Source organism: Puntigrus tetrazona, chromosome 23 (assembly GCF_018831695.1).
Source record: "Puntigrus tetrazona isolate hp1 chromosome 23, ASM1883169v1, whole genome shotgun sequence".
NCBI lineage: Eukaryota > Metazoa > Chordata > Actinopteri > Cypriniformes > Cyprinidae > Puntigrus > Puntigrus tetrazona.
In genome coordinates, this window is record NC_056721.1 from 8,307,858 (window position 1) to 8,319,061 (window position 11,204).

Consider the following 11,204-nt stretch of genomic DNA (forward strand, 5'->3'; position numbering starts at 1 on the left):
TCCCTCAATCACTTTTCAATATTCAATCTTAATTTTGTGGAAGTTTAGCATTTTCAATGAGCTGGAGATGAATGATTAATGAATAAATTTGAATGCTTCATTTTGTCCATGGATCATTAGTCAAGTCCTTTGTGGGAAGGACCTGCGAAAAAAAAAAAAGAGGGAAAATTATTGAGACATTAGCCTGAAGCAATCCAGGGGTAAATAGTATGCACAGAGGGATGTTGTGTGAACGCTACCCACTGGCATTCTGCACAACCCCACGGAAACACAAGCCTTCTAATTTACCCCGCTTCAAAAGACTGATGTGCTCTATCGACAAATAGGTTTCATTTACAAAAATGAGTTCTCATTTTGATGTTTTGGTATATGCGCCTTTTAACTTTTTCGCTTATTTATTTCCTTTACCCTCGTGCCTTGACGTGCCTCCTCTGGTGAGATGTCAAATAAAAGATTATTAATGAAATGTCAGTTACGATTGACCCAAACTATTATAGTCAAGCAAAGACATCAGAAAGTGACATCCTTTCTTGAATATTTGGTATACTTGGGATTGTCTGTTAGGTCGTTGTTAAATATTACAACACAACCGTAGATAGTTAACATTTGTCAAGTTAATTCTCTTTTTTTGTCTCTTTGAGGTCCACATTTACTACCATTTTTTTAAAAAAATATGTCAATATTAACGAATCATTATTCATGTAGCCTTTAATTAATTGCATTTGATTTTGAATTTGATTTTTTTTTTTTTTTTTGCCATTTTATATTATTATATATATATTTTACATATGAGAAATCGAGTAAGGGCCTTGAAAAAGTAGATGAAATTTATTATGTATATACAAATATACACACAGTAAATATTTTAAAAATATTTGTGTTTACATGCCTATATTTATTTTATATATATATATATATATATATATATATATATATATATATATATATAACATAACAGAATTTTATGAAATATATACATACATAGTATATACATGTGTGTGTATTTATATATACATAATAAGTATATACAGCATACAAACAAATATTATGTAAATAAAAACTTATATTGGATGCAATTAATCATTTGACAGCAATATTATATATATATATATATACATATATTTAAATCGATCAAAGTCATGGCAATGGAACACATTTTAAACATACTTTTTAAACTTCTAAATATACTTTTGAAAGTAAAGGTTCAGAATGAATCCGAACTCTCTTAAGGAGCACATAGCACTTTAAGAGCCGCATACACAAAAATGTCTCTTCATAAGAACTTAGAAGCCGCGATTAAGAACTGAATCTATATTTTTATGTGTGCACCGTATACCCGTGACTTTTTTGGGAGGTTACGTAGATGTGGAAAAGACATATATTCCTGCAAAGTATTATAGATTAATTTGACATGAATGAATGGGCCCGGAAGCATACATACTCCCATGACAGCAATAAAAGTTTTTTTTTAACAGAGAATACAGAAAGAGAACGTAATGGATGACTGGGAGACATACTATTTCTCTTGAAACTCAGTGTAAGAGATCCTTTGGCACCTTTGAGACTGCCGGAGTGGATGTGTTTCCCGCTCTCCTGCATCTATAGTAGATAATAGCAGGCAGCAGCTGAACAGCACTAACTAACTAACACTAACTGACTAGACACGTAAAGGTGGCAGAAGATGACATTATACATGAATAGCACAAAAAATGGATTGGATGAACCAGTCGAATTTTATATTAATGCAGCAATCATTCATTTACTGAATACATTTTGATTGATATTTTTGCTTGGCGATGGCAAACAGACTACAGTTAGGCTAATAAACTTCATTACTTGATGGAAGATTAATTCATGATATTCGCAGTAACTATTTATTGTTATTCAATTATATTGGTATTATTATTTAACGAATAATTATTTAATTATTATTAAAATTGTTCACCCCAAATAAATAACCAATTAAGTGCCTTTCTTCCGCTCAGCACGCACGCACCGATAAATAAATCAAAGATATTTTGAAGAATGTTGGTGTTCAAACTGATACATGGAGGGAAAAATACTATGGAAGTCAAACCTTGCTTACAGAAGAAAAGAATTCATGCAAGTTTGGAACAACATGATGGTAAGTGATGACAACATTTTGATTTTAATGAATGTCTGCTACATAAATACATGATAAAACAATCATGTATTAGAAACGTGGGCGCGTAAGTCATTAAACCATGTTAAATAATGCATTTTATTATTCTTATTTGAAGCTGGTGCCAATTTTTAATATGTTGCTGTTGCTATCATTAATAATAAATAATAGTAATATATTTGAAAAACAGTAATTGAACAGTCAGATCAAATGGAAATATTCAATAAATATTTAGATTTTCATTAGTAGTAGTTTTATTTGAAAAACTATTATTTCACATTTTTATATATTATTTTTATGCATCGTTTATTAATGAGCCTCTCTTCAGACTCGAATGAAAGCGTGCTATTTGCTCTGTATCACGACTTTTGCTTCTGTCCGGTCTGTGCTTCGGTAGAGCAGCCATGTCAAATTCAGGTATAACGGCAGCGAGAATATATTTCTACACTGTTGTTTGCACGCTAAACTTTGTTGGCACCTCGGACACCCAGGTCATGTTGATGAAGGATGGGTCGCCACTTTGCTTTCTCTTCCAGGTCAGGCAGCCATATTTTAAATTAGAACACTTCCCAAACACATTTGTCTGCTCTTCCGGCCTCCAATCAATCCCGTGAAATAAATGACACTAGGCCAGGAAACACCACCGCCATTAATTTCAACAGAAACATGCATCAAACCTTACAGAGGCTTAGCAACCGGCAGACGACTCTATTACACGTACGCATACGCAGATGCTGTGTCGTACACTCACTTTGCTGGCTTTCTTAAGCCGAAATGAAGACAAATTTAAGGGTTATATAGACACTGGGATTGGATTTGAGGTCCCGGTTAAAGATATAATATTTAATGAAGTTGTGAAAAGTGCTAAAAAACTAAAATACTGCAATTCTGTTTCCTAACGCTAGTGCTGTAAAAATGATACACTTCGTTTTACGGAAGCCAGTCTACATCGCTTGCTTAAAAAAAATTTTTTTTTAATTATTTGCGACTTTTTATTCCACAAATCGGACTTTTTTCTCACAATTGTGACATATAAACTCATAACTGTGAGTTATAAAGTCAGACTTGCGTGATATAAATGTGAAATGAACTTACAATAGTCAGAATTATGTGATATAAACTTACGATTGTGAGTTAAGTCGTAATTCTTGATATAAACTTGTAGTAAACTCGCAATTCTTAGAATAAATCATTTTTTTCCCCTCAAAATTGGACTTTAAATCTCGCAATTCTGGCTTTTTTTTTTCAACTAGACTTTTTTTTTTTAAATACTGCAATTAAAGCAAAATACTAAATTCTTAAAGCAACACATAAAGTCAGAATTCCGATGTATATTAACGATGGCCTTTTTTTTTAGCGCCGAACATGGCTTCTGTGCGAATCCTATTGAACGCGCGCATAAAAGCTTGACTTTGAATCTGATTTCTAACACGGCCAATGGCCGAATCAACAACGAAGAGACGGTGATTTACAAGATGTACATACATGTGCTCCTGCAGGCTTCACGCTGCAACAATAAGCAATGACAACCCTTGAAATGTGTGCAGATGCTGAGTCTGTGTGTATTTAATTGGAAAATAAGACACCTGAAAAAGTGAAAAAAAAGCTGAGGGGAAAAAAAAGAAGAGCGATAAACAAATTCGTCATGAAAATAATATATGTTCTCTTTGTCTCCACACTTCCCTGCCTCCCCACACATTCATCTTAACAGGATAATAATTTGTGAAAGTCTCTGACATTTGTGGCTAGCTAGCATGGTAATAAACCCCTGGCTCGGAACGTTTTTTAGTTAATTAGAGTCAATCAATCCAAACTTTTGCTCACTTACCGGTGTGAAACAGCAATATAATGAGCAGAAATCAGCACAGTGATTGGAAATACAAATTACAGCTGTTTAAAGGAAACCACACAGTCTACTACGCGGCCAGCGAAGCAAGAGCCTGCTGGGGACATCTTGAAGGGTTTGGTGCCAATTCGATGGGTGCAGTAGGGGGAAAGATATGAGACGGAGATGAAGAAAAAGAGGGGGAGAGAAGCTCAGCAATGCAGATGCTGAAGGACGGATTCAGTCAAACCGCCCTGACGGCAATTAAACACGAGTTACGTTTGACAAAATCTCTTTATTAATACTTGCACCGTGACAACAAATGCGTACTGCTTAGCTTTGGGCCTAAACGTGATTGTGGGTGTTGTGTTTTCTCATTACGGATGTCACTAACATGTGACGCTCGTGATGAGACAGGTTGGGATTGGACGGACGCGCAAAGGTACGTCAAAACACAGAAGTGCTCTCGTAGTCGAACCTTACTTTGGTGACTTTTATTCCAATGCGGCCGAGATGTCGCTCACTCCTGTGGGATGCACTTGGGTTTAAAATGAAATATTGGCAGCATTTATTCAACTCTTGGTTTGTTTGAAAAAGGAAAAAACATCATAAAAGTGTTTTTTTTTCAATAGCTTCATAGTTTAATTTGTCATTTTAAAATGTAATATTTGATCAAAGTAGAAATGCTGTAATGTATTATAAAAAAATTATAAAAAAATTATAAATATAATCATAAATTTTAATATAAATATATTCATATATATATATATATATATATATATATATATATATATATATATATATATATATATATATATATATATATATATATATATATATATATATATATATATATATATATATATATTTGAGGAATATATATAATTTTAGTTTTAGAATATAATATTTACCATTAATGCATATCTTTAATATTGTAATTTTTAGCAACATAAATACATATTTTATTGAAATAAAATATATCTGTGTTATTTTTGTGTTGTGCTGGGGCCATATTATATACAAGTAAATAATAATTACACTTTATTATGTAAGCAATTATTATCTTTTACTAATTTACAATATCATTTATAATATAAATACTCTACAACGCTGAATTTGAAAAATGATCATCATTCACACGTCAAAGCTGAATTCAAGCGAGAATGTCAGAAAAGCACTGTTTTGGTGGTGCAGGACAAAGGTTTCCCTCTGCATTTATATATATATACATGTATATGCATAAATATTATCTGACAATGCAAAAATACATAGCAGAATCCCTGAATGCGACAGTTTTCAGAACTCCATTTCACCCCAAACTTCCTTTCTAAAGTTCTAATACGTGCTAGCTGAGCTTGGCAGCCTCGGCTTGACGTTGTCTTACAGTTATTATTGTTAGACTATCCAAGGAGCGCAGATAATGCAAAATGCTCTGCATGCCCTGCGTTTGTTTCACTTTTCACTGGAGGGAGTAATTGTGTGGCGCTGACCATATTAGACACAAAGCACATTTTCGAAGGGGGAACCGCTGGCTTCAGAACAAAAGAGCGGAGAGAAATTAAAGGCTTCAAGGCTGCGAATGTCTGTTATTTAACTCGGTGTTAGTGTAAGATTGGAAAAAGAAGGGAAGGTGCTACTTTCGATATAACAATAGAAGGATGATATGTGGTCGGTAAAACTGATATATTTATCAAATATTATTACTATTTAATAGAACTTTTCTGTTTTGATGTGTTTTAAAATGTAATTGAAAAGCTGAATATTCAGCATCATTTCTCCAATCTCACATGATCCTAATGTGCTGCTCAAGAAACATTTCTTATTATTATCAGTCTTACAACAGTTATGCTGCTTCATACTTTTGTTTAAACTAATTTCAAAAGAACAGTATCTATTTGATATATTTGTGATTATTTAAAAATATTATACATATATATATATATATATATATATATATATATATATATATATATATATATATATGTATGTATGTATATATATATATATATATATATATATATATATATATATATATATATATATATGTATGTATGTATGTATGTATGTATATATATATATATATATATATATATATATATATATATATATATATATGTATGTATGTACATGTATATATATATATATATATATATATATATATATATATATATATATATATATATATATATATATATATATATATAGTGCAGTCAAAAATTATTTGCATCCAAAAAAATAAATAAAATAAAATATATATATATATATATATATATATATATATATATATATATATATATAAATAAATAAATATATATATATATATATATATATAAATAAATATATATAAATATATATATATATATATATATAAGAAAAATATTTTATTTTTAGATATTAAATACATAATATACATATATAAAAATATATTAATGTATACACCTGTAAATATTTTTAAGATATATATTTGTATGTGTGTGTATTTATATATACATATGTGTGCGTACTTTGTATATTTATTATGTAGATATATAATATCTAAATATAAATGAAGTTATGCGTATATATGCTAGATTCTGATCTAAAACGCTTGTTTTCTTGTTTTTTGCTGCTTTTACTAACTAACCAAGTTTTTCAAAGGCAACTAAAAATCGTTTATCATCTGACTCTTTTCCTACTTCCAATTCCCACGTGGCTTTCTTTGTTCTAATTTTCGAGCTATATTTTTTGAGGCTGTGAGTGTTTGGGCGCCGCTTTAACGAATAAAATCTCCCAGTTCTCCCCAGAAATAAGCATCAGCTCTGCTCCGCTGGCTTTACCTTCCCCAGGTGATCGCGCCACTGCGTCCACGGCCGCTCCAGCGCACACGGCTCCTTCGCCGCTGCCAACCCTGAGGGTGGCTACCCGCTAGTGGCACGCGCACACACACACACACACACACACACACATGCCAGTGTTCCTCCAGTATCCCATCATGCCTCTGTCCTAGCTGCCCAGCTGCTCCCTAAGGTACACACCAGTACCCTGATACCTCCCTCTCGCTCGCTCTCTCTCTTCTTCTGCTGTTTTCTTTGTCATGAGTGATCGTCTGCAGGTCTCTAAACACCGGGGCCCACCTGGTCCGGGAGTCGCCCATTAGAACCCCATATGTGATGGAGACACACTGCGCCCAACTTCCACACCTAATCAACACCCCTGTGGGCCGCAGTCTCAGTATGTTCCTCATATCATACAAACATAACTCATATTATGACTGAAAGTTACTCAATATACGCTGTATATTAGCAGTCATACACGGATCTGTGACAGAAACTAGAAAGAGTGTATTTTAGTATTTTAGTACTGATGATAAAAATTGCAGCATTACACACTAATAAGATGGAGAAAACGTATCTTCCTTCTTAGAGTTGCAAATAGTACGAGAGAGGTTTATCTTTAATATTAAAGTTGTTTTTTTCTTGTGAAATTTTTTGCACCACAGGACACATTGAACTACCTACATTCTTATAATTTATTTCTGCATTTTGAAATCTTCTGTAAATTAATTTTAGTCATTTGTTGTGTGCTTTATATCTCTTAGTATCTCAGTTTTTATTAAGCTGTATTTTTATTATAATATATTTTATTTGGACATGTTTCATTTTATTATATTGTATTTATACAAGCTTATTATATTTATATTTTATTTGTTATATTTTATGTTATTTTTTACTTCACTTAAAAACAAAACAAAATGACAAATATTACCAGCTAACTAAAATGATATATTTATATAATATTTTATCTATATGTTATTTCAACTAATAATTTTTATGGGTTTAGTTTTAGTTAAAAAGATAATAAACCTGCCTAGAAAGATAAAATCATAATTTATTAAAGAATATATATTTTTATTATTTTTGTTAAACCTATTCTCTTTGCTAAAACTAACAGTTTAACTTTTTAATGTTATATATTAGTATAAATCTATGTGTTTTTAAAATAATTTTGTTTTATTAAAAACAGTTTATACGCTTTTTTTTTGTTAAAGCAACTATCACAAGGAAAACAGTTAGTGAAATAACCTTAAATTATATATATATATATATATATATATATATATATATATATATATATATATATATATATATAAATATACAGTATATGAAGTTTGCATGTAGGCAAAGTGGGACTATTTTTCTGATTATTTAACATTGTTTTAAAATACGAAGCAAAACAGCTTAGCTTCTCTCTTAATAACATTTCAAAAAGCTAAGCATCTCAGCATACAGAAGGGAAAAAAAAACATTAAATACAAGAACATAGTTAATTTGTTAATTGCAGTGATGCAAAACCTCATAAGCACTGCTCCCAGTACTACACTAACAAGATTAGCTTTAATTTATTAGCATCACGAGTGGTGTAGGTGTCGTCTAATGCACGCTTTCATCGCATCTTCACGGTTTGTCACAAAGTATAAAACATCCCTGACCCTTTGCTTTGCAGCTCCAACCCATTTAGAGGGGCATTTCAACAATGAAGACATGTAATATCACATGTAATTCCACACTAGCTTAGCATTTTATCATCTAGCGCTGATAACGAAATGCAAAAAAAGCTGTAGTAAATAAATTCGCAGCGTTCCATTTATTTAAACAAAATAATTCCTGTTCCAGCCGGTGGCCTAATATGCAAGAGCTTTTCACATACTTTGTGCGAAAATTAGATTTGATAAAAAAAAATAAAAAAATAAATAATAAAACAGCCACTTTCAGAGGTTGCCGTCCCACCACACTTAGTTAACAAAAATATTTTTACAAACAAGATGATATCACAACACTCCATGATATTAATATGATATGTTCCCTGATCTGTAAAGCAGCTGGTTATCTTGCTTGGCACCGATAAGAAAAAGTGCTGTGGATTTCCAGTTTGTGAGCACATTTGGGCTGAATCTTTCACACGTCACAAATTGCAGATGGGAAGCAGTGATCTCGAACAGCCGATCACCTCAGCGTGACCATCTGACACCTTCCATTTAGGAAAATAATACTTTCTATCTTAGCATACTCTCTCCTCTGCAGCCAGGCAGAGGAAATATGCCTGGAAGAGTTTCAAGCTCAAACTTTGGTCCCATTCAGCCTGCTTTCTGTAGATGGATTGTTTTAGATTAGCTTTCTCTTTGTGTTAAGTGTGTGTTTGCGGCGAGGCCCTGATTCCGCTGATGCTCTGTGGAAAATATACAGTTGTTTGCGCATTAGGAGGGCATTTGTAGCCGTGCCTTGATGCTGGTGTGATTTCTCTTTTGTTTTTTTAAGGTCGTTTTGATCGAATCCTGTTCCTGAGGTCATGGGTTCCTTTCTAAGCCAGTTTATTGAGACTCTGACAGAGGCGTTAATTAAACATCATTCTCAGTTTGGCTGCTGAAACCAAGTCTAATTTCCAAATGATTATAGATACAACATTCACATATGTGTTGTATAATATCAGTAAAGAATTGTCTAGCCATCCTTCTCATTCATTCATTCTTTCATCTATTCTTCTATCCATTATTCTAAAGTTCTATCTAGCATAGTTTATAGTTCTATTATTCTAAAGTTCTATCTATCTATATATCTATCTATCATTTTGTTCTATCTATCTGTTCTATATCTATCATTTTATTTTTTATCTATTATTCTAAAGTTCTATCTATCTATCTATCTATCTATCTATCTATCCATCTATCCATCTATCTATCTATCTATCTATCTATCTATCTATCTATCATTCTAAAGTTCTATTTATAATTTATCTATCTGTTTTATTATTTTATTTGTTCTTCTATCATTCAAAAGTTCTATTTATCTATCTATCTATCTATCTATCTATCTATCTATCTATCTATCTATCTGTCCAACGAGAATCAAGATTTTTTCTCGTTTAAAAAGACTGTAATATGTATTCCTTTACCTGCTAATATTCAGTTTGCAATCTTTCTGCGTTCTGTTTGTCAGCTGAATTTAATCGTTTTCAAATTTCAAAGGCTTTCTCCTTCAATGTAGCACGCCTATTTTAACCTTAAAAGCAAATGGCCGTGTTTCAACCGAACAAGTCTCATTTCACCATCACACATACATGCACCTCCATGCTGAACGTGACATAAAATCCACTGACGTCTGGCCCGCGGTCCACTCATGGGTGCAGCGTCTGTAATTTGAGCGATAAATAGGAGTTGGTTTAACAGTTGTGGAGAGAGTTGTAAATCTGGTCTGCGTTTTGCGGTCTCGGAGGGTTTAATTAGTCCACGGATTCCGCTTCTAACGTGACGAGGTTCGCTCAACACCCCTCCATAACGTGGCACAAGCAGAGTGCCCCTCCGTCTAAAGTCCGCCGGCCCCCGGAGAGCCCTGTAGCAGTACAGAGCTTAAAGACTCAAAGACGGCCATCTCAGCCTGTATAACAAGTCAACAGAGAATTAGCTGATGTCATATCAATTGAGCCCTTTGGTCACGAGCACAGGCTCTTCACTGAGGAGGAGTGAGGAAAACTGTCATTGTAATCCCAGGTACTTCAAATAATCCCTTACTAAAATGATATTCACAATGTTTTCTGAAAGCAAAGGGTAGATCTCCGTTCAATCTGTCACGTAACATTTTACTTTCCCGCTAAATGCTCTTCCTATATGCAGATTGATTGTTTGAATGGATATATATTTTTTGGTTTTCATAATTCACGACCAAGTAACCCCTGTGACATTTTGCAATGCCTCAAATCATGCTTTTCACTGAGCAAAGGTGTGTTGCTGTTTTTCTGATTTTCTCTAGAAAAATCACATTTATATTGCAGGAGGCGCTGAGACATATTTATAAAAATAAATAAATAACTGGCATATTATAATTAAATAACTAACTAAACTATACATATAAATATAATGAATTAATATAATTAAATTAATTCAAGTAAAATGAATATTAACTGGCCAAACCTACTGTGGTCAAATGAATACGATAAATATATAAATGAATTATACAGACATTTCAGATAACAATACAATAGATTTTCACACGTGTTTTACCAGTATTTTAAATGATATATGCATTGTGTTATGATTAAGATTTAAAAGAAATGCCTATAACTTTAACAGTTAATGCCCTTTTTCTGTTTTTTTTTTTTTTCGCTCTGTTTTAATGTTTGTAATGTGTGACAAACAAAAATACACAAAAAAAAACCAATGAAAAGACAAAAATAAAAATACTTTTTAAATATTATTATATATTA